This window comes from Arachis ipaensis, chromosome B2 (genome assembly GCF_059453495.1).
Source record: "Arachis ipaensis isolate K30076 ecotype BB chromosome B2, ASM5945349v1, whole genome shotgun sequence".
Taxonomy (NCBI): domain Eukaryota; kingdom Viridiplantae; phylum Streptophyta; class Magnoliopsida; order Fabales; family Fabaceae; genus Arachis; species Arachis ipaensis.
The window spans coordinates 79,933,327-79,952,281 of NC_142437.1; the positions used below are offsets into that span (position 1 = coordinate 79,933,327).

Sequence of the window (18,955 nt, forward strand, 5' to 3'; positions counted from 1 at the left end):
GGGGCCCACTTGGTGTGTGCTTGGGCTGAGCTTGAAGTTTACACGTGCAGAGGCTTCTTTTGGAGTTGAACGCCAAGTTGTAACGTGTTTTTGGCGTTCAACTCTGGTTCGTGACGTGTTTCTGCCGTTTAACTCCAGACTGCAGCGTAGAACTGGCGTTCAACGCCCTTTTGCGTCATCTAAACTCGGGCAAAGTATAGACTATTATTCATTTCTGGAAAGCTCGGGATGTCTACTTTCCAACGCAATTGGAAGCGCGCCATTTGGAGTTCTGTAGCTCTAGAAAATCCACTTTGAGTGCAGGGAGGTTAGAATCCAACAGCATCAGCAGTCTTTCTTCAACCTCTGAATCTGATTTTTGCTCAAGTCCCTCAATTTCAGCCAGAAAATACCTGAAATCACAGAAAAATACACAAACTCATAGTAAAGTCCAGAAATGTGAATTTAACATAAAAACTAATAAAAACATCCCTAAAAGTAACTAGATCCTACTAAAAACATACTAAAAACAATGCCAAAAAGCGTATAAATTATCGGCTCATCACAACACCAAACTTAAATTGTTGCTTGTCCCCAAGCAACTGAAAATCAAATAGGATAAAAAAGAAGAGAATATACTATAAATTCCAAAATATCAATGAAACATAGCTCCAATCAGATGAGCGGGACTTGTAGCTTTTTGCCTCTTGAATAGTTTTGGCATCTCACTTTATCCATTGAGGTTCAGAATGATTGGCATCTATAGGAACTCATAGTTCAGATAGTGTTATTGATTCTCCTAGTTCAGTATGTTGATTCTTGAACACAGCTACTTTATGAGTCTTGGCCGTGGCCCTAAGCACTTTGTTTTCCAATAGTACCACCGGATACATAAATGCCACAGACACATAATTGAGTGAACCTTTTCAGATTGTGACTCAGCTTTGCTAAAGTCCCCAATTAGAGGTGTCCAGGGTTCTTAAGCACACTCTTCTTTTGCTTTGGACCTTGACTTTAACCGCTCAGTCTCAAGTTTTCACTTGACACCTTCACGCCACAAGCACATGGTTAGGGACAGCTTGGTTTAGCCGCTTAGGCCAGGATTTTATTCCTTTAGGCCCTCCTATCCACTGATACTCAAAGCCTTGGGATCCTTTTTATTTATCCTTGCCTTTTGGTTTTAAGGGTTATTGGCTTTTTGCTCTTGCCTTTTGGTTTTAAGAGCTTTTGGTTTTTTCTGCTTGCTTTTTTTTTTCTTTTTTTTGCCATTTTTTTTTTCTGCAAGCTTTTGTATTCACTGCTTTTTCTTGCTTCAAGAATCATTTTTATGATTTTTTAGATTATCAAATAACATGTCTCCTGTTCATCATTCTTTCAAGAGCCAACATATTTAACATTCTAAAACATCAACTTCAAAAGACATATGCACTGTTCAAGTATTCATTCAGAAAACAAAAAGTATTGTCTCCACATCAAAATAATTAAACTAAGTTCAAGGATAAATTCGAAACTCATGTACTTCTTGTTCTTTTGAATTAAAAACATTTTTCATTTAAGAGAGGTGATGGATTCATATTCACTACTTTAAGGCATAGACACTTAGACACTAATGATCATGTAATAAAGACACAAACATAGATAAACATTTAATAGAAAGAAAATGAAAAACAGAAAATTTGAGAACAAGGAATGAGTCCACCTTAGTGATGGTGGTGTTTTCTTCTTGAGGAACCAATGATGTCCTTGAGCTCTTCTATGTCTCTTCCTTGTCTTTGTTGCTCCTCCCTCATAGCTCTTTGATCTTCTCTAATTTCATGGAGGATGATGGAGTGCCCTTGATGTTCCACCCTTAGTTGCTCCCAATAATTGTGTGGAGGAAAATGTATCCCCTGAGGTGTCTCAGGGATCTCTTGATTTGCAGTCAAATGTTCTACCACTGAGCTATAGACCCTTGATGGAAGCTTTTGTCTTCCCTTTCCTCTTTCTAGAGGTTTCTCTGGCTTTAGGTGCCATCAGTGGTTATGGAAAAATAAAAAAAGCAATGCTTTTTCCACACCAAACTTAGAATGTTTGCTCGCCCTCGAGCAAAAGAAGAAAGAATAGTAGAAGAAGAAGAAGATATGGAGGTGAGTTGATGGTTTGAATTTGAGTGGGTGGGTGTAGGTGGGTTGTATGATGGTTTTAGGGGAGTAATGGATGTGAGTGGTGAAGGGTTCTTGGGAAAGGGTGATATAGGATTATGAGGAGGTAAGGTGAGTGGAGGTATGTGGGGATCCTGTGGGGTCCACAGATCCTGACGTGTCAAGGATTTGCATCCCTGCACCAATTAGGCATGTAAAACACCTTTGCATGCAATTCTGGCATTTAAACGCCGAACTGATGCTTGTTCTGGGCGTTCAGCGCCCAGAGGCAGCATGTTTCTGGCGTTGAACGCCAGTTCTATGCTTGTTTCTGGCGTTCAGCGCCAGCTTTCCTCAGTGTGCATTCCTAGCGTCTGAACGCCAGGATGCTGCTTGTTTTGGGCGTTCAACGCCATATCCATGCTCTGTTCTGGCGTTGAACGCCAGCCAGATGCTCCTTACTGGCGTTTAAACGCCAGTAAGTCCTTCCTCCAGGGTGTGATTTTTCTTCTGCTGTTTTTGATTCTGTTTTTTATTTTTCTATTTATTTTGTGACTCCACATGATCATGAACCTAATAAAACATGAAAGAACAATAAAAATAAAAATAAAATTAGATAAATAAAAATTGAGTTGCCTCCCAACAAGCGCTTCTTTAATGTCAATAGCTTGACAGTGGGCTCTCATGGAGCCACACAGGTGATCAGGTCAATTTTATAGACTCCCAACACCAAACTTAGAGTTTGGATATGGGAGTTCAAAACCAAACTTAGAGTTTGGTTGTGGCCTCCCAACACCAAACTTAGAGTTTGATTGTGGGGGCTCTGTATGACTCTGTACTGAGAGAAGCTTACTGTGCCTCTTTTCCATGTTTACAGAAGGATGACCTTGAGTTTTAAACACAAGGGAGTCCTCGTTCAATTGAAGGACTAGTTCACCTCTGTCAACATCAATCACAACTCTTGCTGTGGCTAGGAAGGGTCTTCCAAGAATGACGGATTCATCCTCATCCTTCCCAGTATCCAGGATTATGAAATCAGCAGGAATGTAAAGGCCTTCAACCTTTACTAACACGTCCTCTACTTGTCCATAAGCCTCCTTTCTTGAGTTGTCTGCCATCTCTAATGAGATTTTAGTAGCTTGCACCTCAAAGATTCCCAGTTTCTCCATTACAGAGAGTGGCATGAGGTTTCTTCCTGATCCAAGGTCACATAGAGCCTTCTCAAAGGTTATGGTGCCTATGGTGCAAGGTATTAGGAACTTTCCAAGATCCTGTTTCTTCTGAGGCAATCTTAGTTGATCCAATGCATTTAGTTCATTGGTGAACAGGGGAGGTTCATCTCCCCAAGTTTTATTACCAAATAAATTGGCATTCAGCTTCATGATTGCACCAAGGAACTTGGCAACTTGCTCTTTAGTAACATCCTCATTCTTTTCAGAAGAAGAATACTCATCAGAGCTCATGAAGGGCATAAGGAGGTTCAATGGAATCTCTATGATCTCTAGATGAGTCTCAGATTCCTTTGGTTCCTCAGAGGGAAACTCCTTGTTGATCACTGGACGTCCCAGAAGGTCTTCCTCCTTGGGATTCACGTCCTCCCCTTCCTCCTTGGATTCGGCCATGATGGTTATATCAATGGCCTTGCACTTTCCTTTTGGATTTTCTTCTGTATTGCTTGGGAGAGTACTAGGAGGGATTTCAGTGATCTTCTTACTCAGCTAGCCTACTTGTGCCTCCAAATTTCTAATGGATGACCTTGTTTCAATCATGAAACTCAGAGTGGCCTTAGATAGATCAGAGACTAAGTTTGCTAAATTAGAGGTATTTTGCTCAGAGTTTTCTGTCTGTTGCTGAGTGGATGATAGAAAAGGCTTGCTATTGCTAAACCTGTTTCTTCCACCATTATTAAAGCCTTGTTGAGGCTTTTGTTGATCCTTCCATGAGAAATTTGGGTGATTTCTCCATGAGGGGTTATAGGTGTTTCCATAAGGTTCACCCATATAATTTGCCTCTGATATTGCAGGGTTCTCAGGATCATAAGCTTCTTCTTCAGAAGATGCCTCTTTAGTACTGTTGGATGCAGCTTGCATTCCATTCAGACTCTGAGAAATCATATTGACTTGCTGAGTCAATATTTTATTCTGAGCCAATATAGCATTCAGAGTATCAATTTCAAGAACTCCCTTCTTCTGAGGCGTCCCATTATTCACAGGATTCCTCTCAGAAGTGTACATGAACTGGTTGTTAGCAACCATGTCAATGAGTTCTTGAGCTTCTGCTGGCGTTTTCTTTAGGTGAATGGATCCACCTGCAGAAGTATCCAATGACATCTTAGCTAATTCAGACAGACCATCATAGAATATATCCAGGATGGTCCATTCTGAAAGCATGTCAGAAGGACACTTTTTGGTCAGTTCCTTGTATCTCTCCCAAACTTTATAGAGGGATTCACCTTCTTTCTGTCTGAAGGTTTGAACATCCACTCTAAGCTTACTCAGCTTTTGAGGAGGAAAGAACTTGGCTAAGAAAGTCTTAACCAGCTTATCCCAAGAGTTCAAGCTATCCTTAGGTTGAGAGTCCAACTATATTCTAGCTTTGTCTCTCACAGCAAAAGGGAAAAGCATGAGCCTGTAGACTTCAAGATCTACTCTATTAGTCTTAACAGTATCATATATCTGCAAGAATTCAGTTAAGAACTGAAAGGGATCTTCAGATGAAAGTCCATGAAACTTGCAGTTTTGTTGTCAGAGAAACTAATTGAGTTTTAAGCTCAAAATTATTTGCTCCAATGGTGGGGATGGAGATGCTTCTTCCATGTAAATTAGAATTAGGTGCAGTAAAGTCACCAAGCATCCTCCTTGCATTATTATTATTTTCGGCTGCCATCTCCTCTTCTTATTCGAAAATTCCTGTAAGGTTGTCTCTGGATTGTTGTATTTTAGCTTCTCTTAGTTTCTTTTTCAGAGTCCTTTTAGGTTCAGGATCTGCTTCAACAAGAATGTTCTTGTCCTTGCTCCTGCTCAATTGACAAAGAAGGGGATAACGAAGAAAATATGGAATCCTCTATGTCACAATATAGAGATTCTTTTGGGTGAGTAGAAGAAGGAAAGAATGTAATGTAAGGAAAGAGAAGGGAGGAGAATCCAAACACAAGGGTGAGGATAACAGAGATATGAGATGAAGAGAAGTATAAGTAAGTAATGAATAAATAGAAGGAGATGGGAGAGAGGGAATTTCGAAAATTGATTTTGAAAAATAGTTAATGATTTTCGAAAATTAAAGAAAAATTGAAATTAAAATTAAAATTTAAACAATTAATTAATTAAAAAGAATTTTTGAAAAAGAGGGAGGTATTTTCAAAAATTAGAGAGGCGTAGTTAGTTAGGTAGTTTTGAAAGAGATAAGAAACAAACAAAAAGTTAATTAGTTAGTTGAAACAAATTTGAAAATCAATTTTTAGAAGATAAGAAGATAAGAAGTTAGAAAAGATATTTGAAAAAGATAAGATAAAAAGATATTTTTGAAAAGATATGATTGAAATTAGTTTTGAAAAACATTTGATTTTTAAAATCACAATTAACGACTTGATTCACAAGAAATCACAAGATATGATTCTAGAACTTAAAGCTTGAATCTTTCTTAACAAGTAAGTAACAAACTTGAAATTTTTGAATCAAAACATTAATTGTTGATGATATTTTCGAAAATTATGAGATAAAATTAAGAAAAAGATTTTTTTTGAAAAATATTTTTAAAATTTTTGAAAATAAATAAGAAAAATGAAAAAGATTTGATTTTTGAAAATGATTTTTAGAAAGATAAGATTTTTAAATTGAAAATTTGATTTGACTCATAAGAAACAATTGAATTTTAAAAATTTTTGAAAAAGTCAATCCAAATTTTCGAAATTTATGAGAGAAAAAAGGAAAGATATTTTTTTATTTTTGAATTTTTAATGATGAGAGAGAAAAACATGAAAAATGATGCAATGCATGAAAATTTTAGATCAAAACATGTGATGCATGCAAGAACACTATGAATGTCAAGATGAACACCAAGAACACTTTGAATGTCAAGATGAACATCAAGAACTTATTTTTGAAAAATTTTCAAGAAAAGAAAATATGCAAGACACCAAACTTAGAAAATTTTCATGTATAGACACTATAAATGCAAGAATGCATATGAAAAACAAGAAAAGACACAAAACACGAAAATATGAAGATCAAACAAGAAGACTGGCCAAGAACAACTTGAAGATCGTGAAGAACACTATGAATGCATGAATTTTCGAAAAATGCATAAATTTTTTAGAAAAAAATGCAATTGACACCAAACTTAAAAATTGACTCAAGACTCAAACAAGAAACACAATATTTTTTATTTTTATGATTTTATAAATTTTTTGTATTTTCTTTTAGATTTTTTTTTCAAAAAACATATAGGAAAAAGAAAATAAGAAATTCAAAATTTTTAATAAGAATCCCAGGAATCTTTCAATGTTGGCCTAAAGATCCAATCCATGGGTTGGGCATGGCTTAATAGCCAGCCAGCTTTAGGATATAAATCAGGCATGCAACAGCTGATATTCCAATTAACTTGCCTCTATGCTGATGGTTGGAAGCCACAGTCCAAAAGAATTAGACATGGCTTTACAGCCAGCCAGGCTTCAACATGCTTCATGAAACACTAGAATTCATTCTTAAAAATTTAGAATAATTTTTTGAAAATAGATGAGAAATTTTTGAAAGATTTTTGAAAAATTTTTGAAGAAATATTTTTTTTTCGAATATTAATTGGGAAAAACGAAAAAGAAGAAAATATTTTTGAAAAATTTTTGAAAATTTTTTGAAAATAAGAAGAAAATTACCCAATCTGGGCAACACGATGAACCGTCAGTTGTCCAAACTCGAACAAACCCCGGCAACGGTGCCAAAAACTTGTTATGCGAAATTGTTACTCTGAGGTTGTAAAATTTGTTGTTCGTTCTCTCCCTGGCAATGGCGCCAATAACTGGTGCACAATACCATGGTCCAAACATAACTTCACAACTTCGCACAACTAACCAGCAAGTGCATTGGGTCGTCCAAGTAATAAAACCTTACGTGAGTAAGGGTCGATCCCACGGAGATTGTTGGTATGAAGCAAGCTATGGCCACCTTGTAAATCTCAGTCAGGCGGATATCAAATGGTTATAGTATTTTCGAATAATAATAATAAATAAACAGAAAATAAAGATAAAAAGACTTATGTAAATCATTGGTGAGAATTTCAGATAAGCGTATAGAGATGCTTTCGTTCCTCTGAATCTCTGCTTTTCCGCTGTCTTCATTCAATCAGTCTTACTCCTTTCCATGGCAAGCTTTCTGTAAGGGCATCACCGTTGTCAATGGCTACATCCCATCCTCTCTGTGAAAATGGTCCAAATACTCTGTCACGGCATGGCTAATCATCTGGAGGTTCTCGATCATACTGGAATAGGATTTACTATCCTTTTGCATCTGTCACTACGCCCAGCACTCGCGAGTTTGAAGTTCGTCACAGTCATCCCTTCCCAGATCCTACTCGGAATACCACAGAAAAGGTTTAGACTTTTCGGATCTCAGGAATGGCCATCCATGGGTTCTAACTTATACCACGAAGATACTAATAACTCGGACTCGGTCCCCTGTATTAGATATCTAAGAGATACTCATTCTAGCTTGGTTGCATCTAGAACGGAAGTGTTTGTCAGGCACGCGTTCATAAGTGAGAATGATGATGAGCGTCACATAATCATCACATTCATCATGTTCTTGGGTGCGAATGGATATCTTAGAAGCGGAATAAGTTGAATTGAATAGAAAATAGTAGTATTTTGCATTAAATCATGAGGAATAGCAGAGCTCCACACCTTAATCTATGGAGTGCAGAAACTCTACCGTTTGAAAATACATAAGTGATAATGGTCCATGCATGGCCGAATTGCCAGCCCCCATGAAAGTCTATGATAGCATAAAACTGATCAAAGATGATCCAAAGATGTAAATACAATAGTAAAAAGTCCTATTTATACTAAACTAGTTACTAGGGTTTACAAAAGTAAGTAATTGATGCATAAATCCACTTCCGGGGCCCACTTGGTGTGTGCTTGGGCTGAGCTTGAAGTTTACACGTGCAGAGGCTTCTTTTGGAGTTGAACGCCAAGTTGTAACGTGTTTTTGGCGTTCAACTTTGGTTCGTGACGTGTTTCTAGCGTTTAACTCCAGACTGCAGTGTAGAACTGGCGTTCAACGCCCTTTTGCGTCATCTAAACTCGGGCAAAGTATGGACTATTATATATTTCTGAAAAGTCCTGGATGTCTACTTTCCAACGCAATTGGAAGCGCGCCATTTGAAGTTCTGTAGCTCCAGAAAATCCACTTTGAGTGCAGGGAGGTCAGAATCCAACAGCATCAGCAGTCCTTCTTCAACCTCTGAATCTGATTTTTGCTCAAGTCTCTCAATTTCAGCCAGAAAATATCTGAAATCACAGAAAAACACACAAACTCATAGTAAAGTCCAGAAATGTGAATTTAACATAAAAACTAATATAAATATCCTTAAAAGTAACTAGATCCTACTAAAAACAATGCCAAAAAGCGTATAAATTATCCGCTCATCAGTGAGGATCCGATATTGTTTCGCACTCAGTGTGTGGAGACGTTGTCCGATTTGAGGAGTTTGATATTGAGCAAACTCGGTGGTACAGAAACGAGGGAAATCGGAAGGGTGGCATATAGGTTGCTGGCACCCATGGGTAACGGAGTCTTCCGGTTTCGACTATTCCAACTTCTAGGGGACGAGCATGTGCAAGTGATGTTCGACATCCATGGGAGGATCATGGTGGAGCAAGTAATGGATCTTTTTGCAGAGGTGGGACACGGTGGCGGTGGTCCTTCTATACACTCGACCTATGTGCAGGACGACCGATCCCTCGCACCACCGCCCATTCATGTCGCCATTCCAGTGGATGAGGCAGAGGAGGGCGAGGAGGAGTCGGACGAGGATTGCGTGAGGAACAGTGGTGACAGCGACTTGTTTGATAGTGGGGATGAAGATAAGTGTGTTCTGGAGACATCCAAAGTGGATTTTCTGGAGCTACAGGAGTCCAAATGGCGCGCTCTCAATTGCGTTGGAAAGTAGACATCCAGGGCTTTCCAGCAATATATAATAGTCCATACTTTTCCCGAGTTTAGATGAAGTAAACTGGCATTCAACGCCAGCTTTCTGCCATATTCTGGAGTTAAACGCCAGAAACAGGTTGCAAAGCAGAGTTAAACACCAGAAATAGGTTACAAACTGGCGTTCAACTCCAAGAGAAGCCTCTACACGTGTAAAACTCAATGCTCAGCCCAAGCACACACTAAGTGGGCCCCGGAAATGGATTTCTGTATCATTTACTCATTTCTGTAAACCCTAGTAACTAGTCTGATATAAATAGGACCTTTTACTATTGTATTAGACATCTTTGATCAGTTTTATGCTATCTTAGACCTTTATGGGGGCTGGCCATTCGGCCATGCCTGGACCATTATCACTTATGTATTTTCAACGGTAGAGTTTCTACACACCATAGATTAAGGTGTGGAGCTCTGCTATTCCTCATGAATTAATGCGAAGTACTATTGTTTTTCTATACACTTGTTCTTCAACTTGAGGAAGGTGATGATCTATGACACTCATCATCATTCTCACCTATGAACGCGTGCCTGACAACCACTACCGTTCTACTTGCAATCGCTTAAGTGCATATCTCTTAGCCTCATGGTTCATGACGCATGGTTGCCTCGCCTGACAACCGAGCCTTCCATTCCATGAGATCAGAGTCTTCGTGGTATAGGCTAGAATTATTGGCGGCCATTCTTGAGATCCGAAAAGTCTAAACCTTGTCTGTGGTATTCCGAGTAGGATCTGGGAAGGGATGGCTGTGACGAGCTTCAAACTCGCGAGTGCTGGGCGTAGTGATAGACGCAAAAGGATTACTGAATCCTATTCCAGTATGATCGAGAACCGACAGATGAATAGCCGTGCGGTGACAGCGCATTTTGGACCATTTTCACTGTGAGGATGGGATGTAGCCATTGACGATTGTGATGCGCTACATAACGCTTGCCATGGAAAGGAGTAGGAATGATTGGATGAAGACAGCAGGAAAGCAGAGGTTCAGGAGGAACAAAAGCATCTCCATACGCTTATCTGAAATTCTCACCAATGAATTACATAAGTATTTCTATCTTATTTTATGTTTTATTTATCTTTTAATTATTAAAACTCTATAACCATTTGAATCTGCCTGACTGAGATTTACAAGGTGACCATAGCTTGCTTCAAGCCGACAATCTCCGTGGGATCGACCCTTACTCACGTAAGGTTTATTACTTGGACGACCCAGTGCACTTGCTGGTTAGTTGTGCAAAGTTGTGACAAAGAATTAAGATTATGAACGTGCGTATAAAGTTTTTGACGCCGTTACCAAGGAATGAACGATCACGATTTTGCATACCAAGTTTTTGGCGCCGTTGCCGGGGATTGTTCGAGTTTGGACAACTGAAGGTTCATCTTGTTGCTCAGATTAGGTAATTTTATTTTAATTTTAAGCTTTTTATTTCTTATTTTCAAAAAATACCAAAAAAAATTCTTCAAAAAATAAATTATTCTATGGCTTCAGAATTTTTAAGAATGAATTTTAGAGTTTCATGAAACATATTGAAGCCTGACTGGCTGTAAAGCCATGTCTAACTCTTTTGGATCGAGGCTTCCACTCATTAGCACAGAAGCAAGTTGAATGAAGTATCAGCTGTTGTATGTCTGATTGGTATCTGCTAAAGCTTGGCTGGCCATTGGTCATGTCTAGTATTCTGGACCGGAGCTTTCACTGAAAGCTTGGCTGGCTAGTGAGCCATGTCTAATTCCTGGACCGGACTTTTAGACTAACATTACAAGATTCCTGGAATTCCTATTAAAAATTTTGAAATCCTTATTTTCCTTTTCAAAATAATTTTCGAAAAATATACAAAAAAAAAATTAATAAAATCATAAAACCAAAAAAAAAATTATGTTTCTTGTTTGAGTCTTGTGTCAGTTTTTAAGTTTGGTGTCAATTGCATGCTTTTATAATTTTCTTTAATTTTCAAAAATTCATCATGTGTTCTTCATGGATCTTTAAATTGTTCTTGATGATTTTTCTTGTTTTGATCTTTGCATTTTCTTGTTGTGCATCTTTTCTTGTTTCTCATATGCATTTTCAATTTGTTAGTGTCTTAACATTAAAAATTTTTAAGTTTGGTGTCTTGCATGTTTTTCTTTTCTTAAAAATTTTCAAAAATAAGTTCTTGGTGTCCATCTTGACATTCAAAGTGTTCTTGGTGTTCATCTTGACATTCAAAGTGTTCTTGCATGCATTAGTTGTTTTGATTCATGATTTATATGTCTTGTGTCTTTTTTGTGTTTTTCTCTTTCATCATTAAAAATTCAAAAATAAAAAAAATATATCTTTCCCTTATTCACTCATAATCTTTCGAAAATTTGAGTTGACTTTTTCAAAAAATTTTCAAAATTTAGTTGTTTCTTATGAGTCAAATCAAATTTTCAATTTAAAAATTCTATCTTTTTCAAAAATCAAATATTTTTCATTTTGCTTTTATGATTTTCGAAAATTTTAAAATGATTTTCAAAATATTTTTCTTAATTTCATTTCATAATTTCAAAATCTTTACTAACAATTAATGTGATTGATTCTAAAATTTTTAAGTTTGTTACTTACCTATTAAGAAAGGTTCAATCTTTAAATTTTAAATTCATATCTTTTTGTTTCTTGTTAGTCAAGTAATCAACTTTAATTTTCAAAATCAAATATCTTAAAATTTCTTTTTCAAATCTTTTTCAAAATAAGTTTCAATCACATCTTTTTCAAAATCAATCTCAAAATCTTTTCTAACCTCTTATCTTTTCAAATTGATTTTCAAATCTTTTTCAAATTAATCCTATCTTTTTGTTTGATTCTTATCTTTTTCAAAACTACCTAACTAATTCTCTCTCTCTCTAATTTTCGAAAATCACCTTCCTCTTTTTCAAAATTCCTTTTTAATTAACTAATTATTTTGAATTTTAATTTAATTTAATTTTATTTTTCTTTTTTATTTTTGAATTTCAACTTTAAATTTAAATTAAAAACAAAAATATTCTTCTTTTCTTTTCAATTATTTTCGAAATTTTTCTCTCTCTCATCTCCTTCTAATTATTTATTTATTCACTAACACTTCTCTTCATCTCAAAAATTCGAACCCTCTCTTCTCCTTGGTGTTCGAATTTCTCTTCTTCTATTCTTTTCTTCTTCTACTCACATAAAGGAATCTCTATACTGTGACATAGAGGATTCCATATTTTCTTTTCTGTTTTCTTCTTTTTCATATGAGCAGGAACAAGGACAAGAACATTCTTGTTGAGGCTGATCCTGAACCTGAAAGGACTCTGAAGAGGAAGCTAAGGGAAGCTAAAACACAACTCTCTAGAGAAAATCTGACAAAAATTTTTGAAAAAGAAGGAGACATGGCCGAAAATAATAACAATGCAAGGAAGATGCTTGGTGACTTTACTGCACCAAATTCCAATTTATATGGAAGAAGCATCTCAATCCCTGCCATTGGAGCAAACAATTTTGAGCTAAAGCCTCAATTAGTTTCTCTGATGCAACAGAACTGCAAGTTTCATGGACTTCCATCAGAAGATCCTTTTTAGTTCTTAACTGAATTCTTGCAGATCTATGATACTGTTAAGACCAATGGGGTTGACTCCGAGGTCTACAAGCTTATTCTTTTCCCGTTTGCTATAAGAGACAGAGCTAGAATATGGTTGGACTCTCAACCTAAAGATAGCCTGAACTCTTGGGATAAGCTGGTCACGGCTTTCTTAGCCAAGTTTTTCCTCCTCAAAAGCTTATCAAGCTTAGAGTGGATGTCCAAACCTTCAAACAGAAAGAAGGTGAATCCCTCTATAAAGCTTGGGAGAGATATAAGCAACTGACCAAAAAGTGTCCTTCTGACATGCTTTCAGAATGGACCATCCTGGATATATTCTATGATGGTCTGTCTGAATTATCAAAGATGTCATTGGACCATTCTGCAGGTGGATCCATTCACCTAAAGAAAACGCCTGCAGAAGCTTAAGAACTCATTGACATGGTTGCAAATAACCAATTCATGTACACTTCTGAAAGGAATCCTGTGAGTAATGGGACGCCTCAGAGGAAGGGAGTTCTTGAAATTGATACTCTGAATGCCATATTGGCTCAGAATAAAATATTGACTCAGCAAGTCAATATGATTTCTCAGAGTCTTAATGGATTGCAAGATGCATCCAACAGTACTCAAAAGGCATCTTCTGAAGAAGAAGCTTATGATCCTGAGAACCCTGGAATAGCAGAGGTGAATTATATGGGGGAATCCTATGGAAATACCTATAATCCCTCATGGAGAAATCATCCAAATTTCTCATGGAAGGATCAACAAAAGCCTCAACAAGGCTTTAATAATGGTGGAAGAAACAGGTTTAGCAATAGCAAGCCTTTTCCATCATCCACTCAGCAACAGATAGAGAATTCTGAGCAGAATACATCTAGCTTAGCAAATATAGTCTCTGATCTATCTAAGGCCACTCTAAGTTTCATGAATGAAACAAGGTCCTCCATTAGAAATTTGGAGGCACAAGTGGGCCAGCTGAGTAAAAGGGTCACTGAAACTCCTCCTAGTACTCTCCTAAGCAATACAGAAGAGAATCCAAAAAGAGAGTACAAGGCCATTACCTTACTTGGTATGGCCGAACCCAAAATGGAGGAGGAGGACGTGAATCCTAGTGAGGAAGACCTCCTGGGATGCTCAGTAACCAATAAGGAGTTTCCCTCTGAGGAACCAAAGGAATCTGAAGCTCATCTAGAGACCATAGAGATTCCATTGAACCTCATTCTGCCCTTCATGAGCTCTGATGAGTATTCATCCTCTGAAGAGGATGAAGACATTACTGAAGAGCAAGTTGCTAAGTACCTTGGTACAATCATGAAGCTGAATGCCAAATTATTTGGTAATGAGACTTGGAAAGATGAAACTCCCTTGCTCACCAATGAACTAAATGCATTGGATAGGCAGAAAATACCTCAAAAGAAACAGGATCCTGGTAAATTCCTAATTCCCTGTAACATAGGCACCATGACCTTTGAGAAGGCTCTGTGTGACCTGGGGTCAGGAATAAACTTAATGCCACTATCTGTAGTGGAGAAACTTGGGATCTTTGAGGTGCAAGCTGCCAGAATCTCTTTAGAGATGACAGACAACTCAAGAAAACAGGCTTATGGACAAGTAGAGGACGTGTTAGTAAAGGTTGAAGGCCTTTACATCCCTGCTGATTTCATAATCCTTGACACTGGGAAGGATGAGGATGAATCCATCATCCTTGGAAGACCCTTCCTAGCCATAGCAAGAGCTGTGATTGATGTGGACAGAGGAGAATTGGTCCTTCAACTGAATGAGGACAACCTTGTGTTTAAAACTCAAGGATCTCCTTCTGTACCCATGGAGAGGAAGCATGAAAAGCTTCTCTCACTGCAGAGTCAACCAAAGCCCCCACAGTCAAACTCTAAGTTTGGTGTTGAACCCCCACATTCAAACTCTATGTTTGGTGTTGGGAGGTCCCAAAAATGCTCTGAACATCTGTGAGGCTCCATGAGAGCTCACTATCAAGCTATTGACATTAAAGAAGCGCTTGTTGGGAGGCAACCCAATGTTATTTAACTATATTTATTTTATTTTTATCTCTATTTCGTGTTTTATTAGGTTGATGATCATATGGAGTCAAAAAAACTACAAAAAAAAAAATCAAAAACAAAACAAAAAAATAGCATTAAAAACAGCACAGCCTGGATAAACGCCAGAAACAAGCACCAAGCTGGCGTTTAACGCCAGAAACAAACATCTACCTGGCGTTAAACGCCAGAAACAGGCAACATTTGAGCGTTTAACGCCAAAAACAGGCAGCAAGCTGGCGTTTAATGCCAAAACATGCATGCTAAGGGCGTTTTACACGCCTAATTGGAACAGGGATGTTAAGTCATTGACCCCACTGGATCTGTGGATCCCACAGGATCCCCTCAGGATCTGTGGACCCCACAGGATCCCCACATTTTCTTCTCTCCTCTTCACACCTTTTCATAACTCTCTTCCCCATAAACTCCACCTACCTCCAAAATTCAAACCATTTTTCCTCCCAAACCCAACCCTAATGGACGAACCCTAAACTTCCTCCCACTCCTATATAAACCCCTCATTCCTTCTTCATTTTCACACAACACAACCCTCTCTTTTTCCCCTTGACCGAATGCACCTTCTCCCTCCATCTCCTCCATTTTCTTCCTCTTCTCCTTCTTTCTTTCTTCTTTTGCTCGAGGACGAGCAAACCCTCTAAGTTTGGTGTGGTAAAAGTATTACTTTTTGTTTTTTCATAACCATTTATGGAACCTAAGGCCGGAGAAACCTCTAGAAAGAGGAAAGGGAAGACAAAAGCTTCCACCTCCAAGTCATGGGAGATGGAGAGATTCATCTCAAGGGTCCATAGCTCAGTAGTAGAGCATTTGACTGCAAAACAAGAAATTATGGACCTCAACAAGAGCATGAGGAATTCCCTCACCATGAAATCCTTGAGATGCCTCAGGGGATGCACTTTCCTCCACAAAACTATTAGGAGCAAATCAACACCTCCCTAGAAGAATTAAGCTCTAACATGGGACAACTAAGGATGGAACACCAAGAGCACTCCATCATTCTCCATGAGATTAGAGAAGATCAAAGAGCTATGAGGGAGGAGTAACAAAGGCAAGGAAGAGACATAGAGGAGCTCAAAATCACCATTGGTTCTTCAAGAAGAGGAAGACGCCACCCTTACTAAGGTGGACCCGTTCCTTAATCTCCTTGTTCTTATTTTCTATTTTTCGTTTATTATGCTTTATGTTTTATTTATGTTTGTGTCTTTACTATATGATCATTAGTGTTTAAGTGTCTATGTCTTAAAGCTATGAATGTCCTATGACTCCATCACCTCTCTTAAACGAAAACTGTTCTAAAAACAAAAGAACAAGAAGTACATGGTTTCAAATTCATCCTTGAAACTAGTCTAATTATTTTGATATGGTGACAATACTTTTTGTTTTCTGAATGAATGCTTGAACAATGCATATGTCTTTTGATATTGTGGTTTATGAATGTTAAATATGTTGGCTCTTGAAAGAATGACGAAAAAGGAGAAATGTTATTGATAATCTGAAAAATCATAAAATTGATTCTTGAAGCAAGAAAAAGCAGTGAATACAAAAGCTTGATAAAAAAAAGAAAAGAAAATTGGTAAAAAAAATAAAAAGAAAAAGAAAAAGCAAGCAGAAAAAGCCAAGAGCTCTTTAAACCAAAAGGCAAGAGCAAAAAGCCAGTAACCCTTTAAACCAAAAGGCAAGGGTAATAAAAAGGATCCAAGGCATTGAGCATCAGTGGATAGGAGGGCCCAAAGGAATAAAATGCTGGCCTAAGCGGCTAAACCAAGCTGTCCCTAACCATGTACTTGTGGCGTGAAGGTGTCAAGCGAAAACTTGAGACTGAGCGGTTAAAGTCGAGGTCCAAAGCAAAAAGAAGAGTGTGCTTAAGAACCCTGGACACCTCTAATTGGGGACTCTAGCAAAGCTGAGTCACAATCTGAAAAGGTTCACCAAGTTATGTGTCTGTGGCATTTATGTATCCGGTGGTAATACTGGAAAACAAAGTGCTTAGGGCCACGGCCAAGACTCATAAAGTAGATGTGTTCAAGAATCAACATACTGAACTAGGAGAATCAATAACACTATCTAAATTCTAAGTTCCTATAGATGCCAATCATTCTGAACTTCAATGGATTAAGTGAGATGCCAAAACTGTTCAGAGGCAAAAAGCTACTAGTCCCGCTCATCTAATTAGAGCTAAGTTTCATTGATATTTTGGAATTTATAGTATATTCTCTTCTTTTTATCCTATTTGATTTTCAGTTGCTTGGGGACAAGCAACAATTTAAGTTTGGTGTTGTGATGAGCGGATAATCTATACGCTTTTGGCATTATTTTTACATAGTTTTTAGTATGATTTAGTTAGTTTTTAGTATGTTTTTTTATTAGTTTTTAAATAAAAATCACATTTCTGGATTTTACTATGAGTTTGTGTATTTTTTTGTGATTTTAGGTATTTTTTGGCTGAAATTGAGGAACTTGAGCAAAAATCTTATTCAGAGGCTGAAGAAGGAGTGCAGATGCTGTTGGATTCTGACCTCCCTGCACTCAAGTGGATTTTCTGGAGCTACATGAGTCCAAATGGCGCGCTCTCAATTGCGTTGGAAAGTAGACATCCAGGGCTTTCCAGCAATATATAATAGTCCATACTTTGCCCGAGTTTAGATGACTCAAACTGGCGTTCAACACCAGCTTTTTGCCTTATTCTGGAGTTAAACGCCAGAAACAGGTTGCAAAGCAGAGTTAAACGCCAGAAACAGGTTACAAACTGGCGTTCAACTCCAAGAGAAGCCTCTACACGTGTAAAGCTCAATGTTCAGCCCAAGCACACACGAAGTGGGCCCCGGAAGTGGATTTCTGCATCATTTACTCATTTCTGTAAACCCTAGTAACTAGTCTGATATAAATAGGACCTTTTACTATTGTATTAGACATCTTTGATCAGTTTTATGCTATCTTAGACCTTTATGGGGGCTGGCCATTCAGCCATGCCCGGACCATTATCACTTATGTATTTTCAACGGTAGAGTTTCTACACACCATAGATTAAGGTGTGGAGCTCTGCTGTTCCTCATGAATTAATGCGAAGTACTATTGTTTTTCTATTCAATTCAAGCCTATTTCTTATATAAGATATACACTTGTTCTTCAAGTTGAGGAAGGTGATGATCTGTGACACTCATCATCATTCTCACCTATGAACGTGTGCCTGACAACCACTTCCGTTCTACTTGCAATCGCTTAAGTGCATATCTCTTAGCCTCCTGGTTCATGATGCATGGTTGCCTCGCCTGACAATTGAGCCTTCCATTCCATGAGATCAGAGTCTTCGTGGTATAGGCTAGAATTATTGGTGGCCATTCTTGAGATCCGAAAAGTCTAAACCTTGTCTGTGGTATTCCGAGTAGGATCTGGGAAGGGATGGCTGTGACGAGCTTCAAACTCACGAGTGCTGGCATAGTGACAGACGCAAAAGGATTACTGAATCCTATTCCAGTATGATTGAGAACCGACAGATGAATAGCCGTGCGGTGACAGCGCATTTTGGACCATTTTTACTGTGAGGATGGGATGTAGCCATTGACGACGGTGATGCCCTATATAACGCTTGTCATGGAAAGGAGTAGGAATGATTGGATGAAGATAGCAGGAAAGCAGAAGTTCAGGAGGAACAAAAGCATCTCCATACTCTTATCTGAAATTCTCACCAATGAATTACATAAGTATTTCTATCTTATTTTACGTTTTATTTATCTTTTAATTATTAAAACTCTATAACCATTTGAATCCGCCTGACTGAGATTTACAAGGTGACCATAGCTTGCTTCAAGCCGACAATTTCCGTGGGATCGACCCTTACTCACGTAAGGTTTATTACTTGGACGACCCAGTGCACTTGCTGGTTAGTTGTGCGAAGTTGTGACAAAGAATTAAGATTATGAACGTGCGTATAAAGTTTTTGACGCCGTTACCAAGGAATGAACGATCACGATTTTGCATACCAATCGGACCTGTTAAAGTACTACGTGCAGTGCCGCCAAGCTAA

At 38.0% G+C, this 18,955-nt stretch overlaps 2 non-coding genes across 2 annotated transcripts; one reads left to right on the forward strand and one right to left on the reverse strand.

Annotated features, from left to right (window-relative positions):
• Positions 1-4,483: 4,483 nt before the first annotated feature.
• On the forward strand, positions 4,484-4,591 carry LOC148574546 (small nucleolar RNA R71). The gene has a single exon (XR_015905956.1). It is a non-coding gene; the product is annotated as a small nucleolar RNA R71 (small nucleolar RNA).
• Positions 4,592-13,060: 8,469 nt separating this feature from the next.
• Positions 13,061-13,168, reverse strand: LOC148574547 (small nucleolar RNA R71). The gene has a single exon (XR_015906457.1). It is a non-coding gene; the product is annotated as a small nucleolar RNA R71 (small nucleolar RNA).
• Between the last annotated feature and the right edge of the window lie 5,787 nt (positions 13,169-18,955).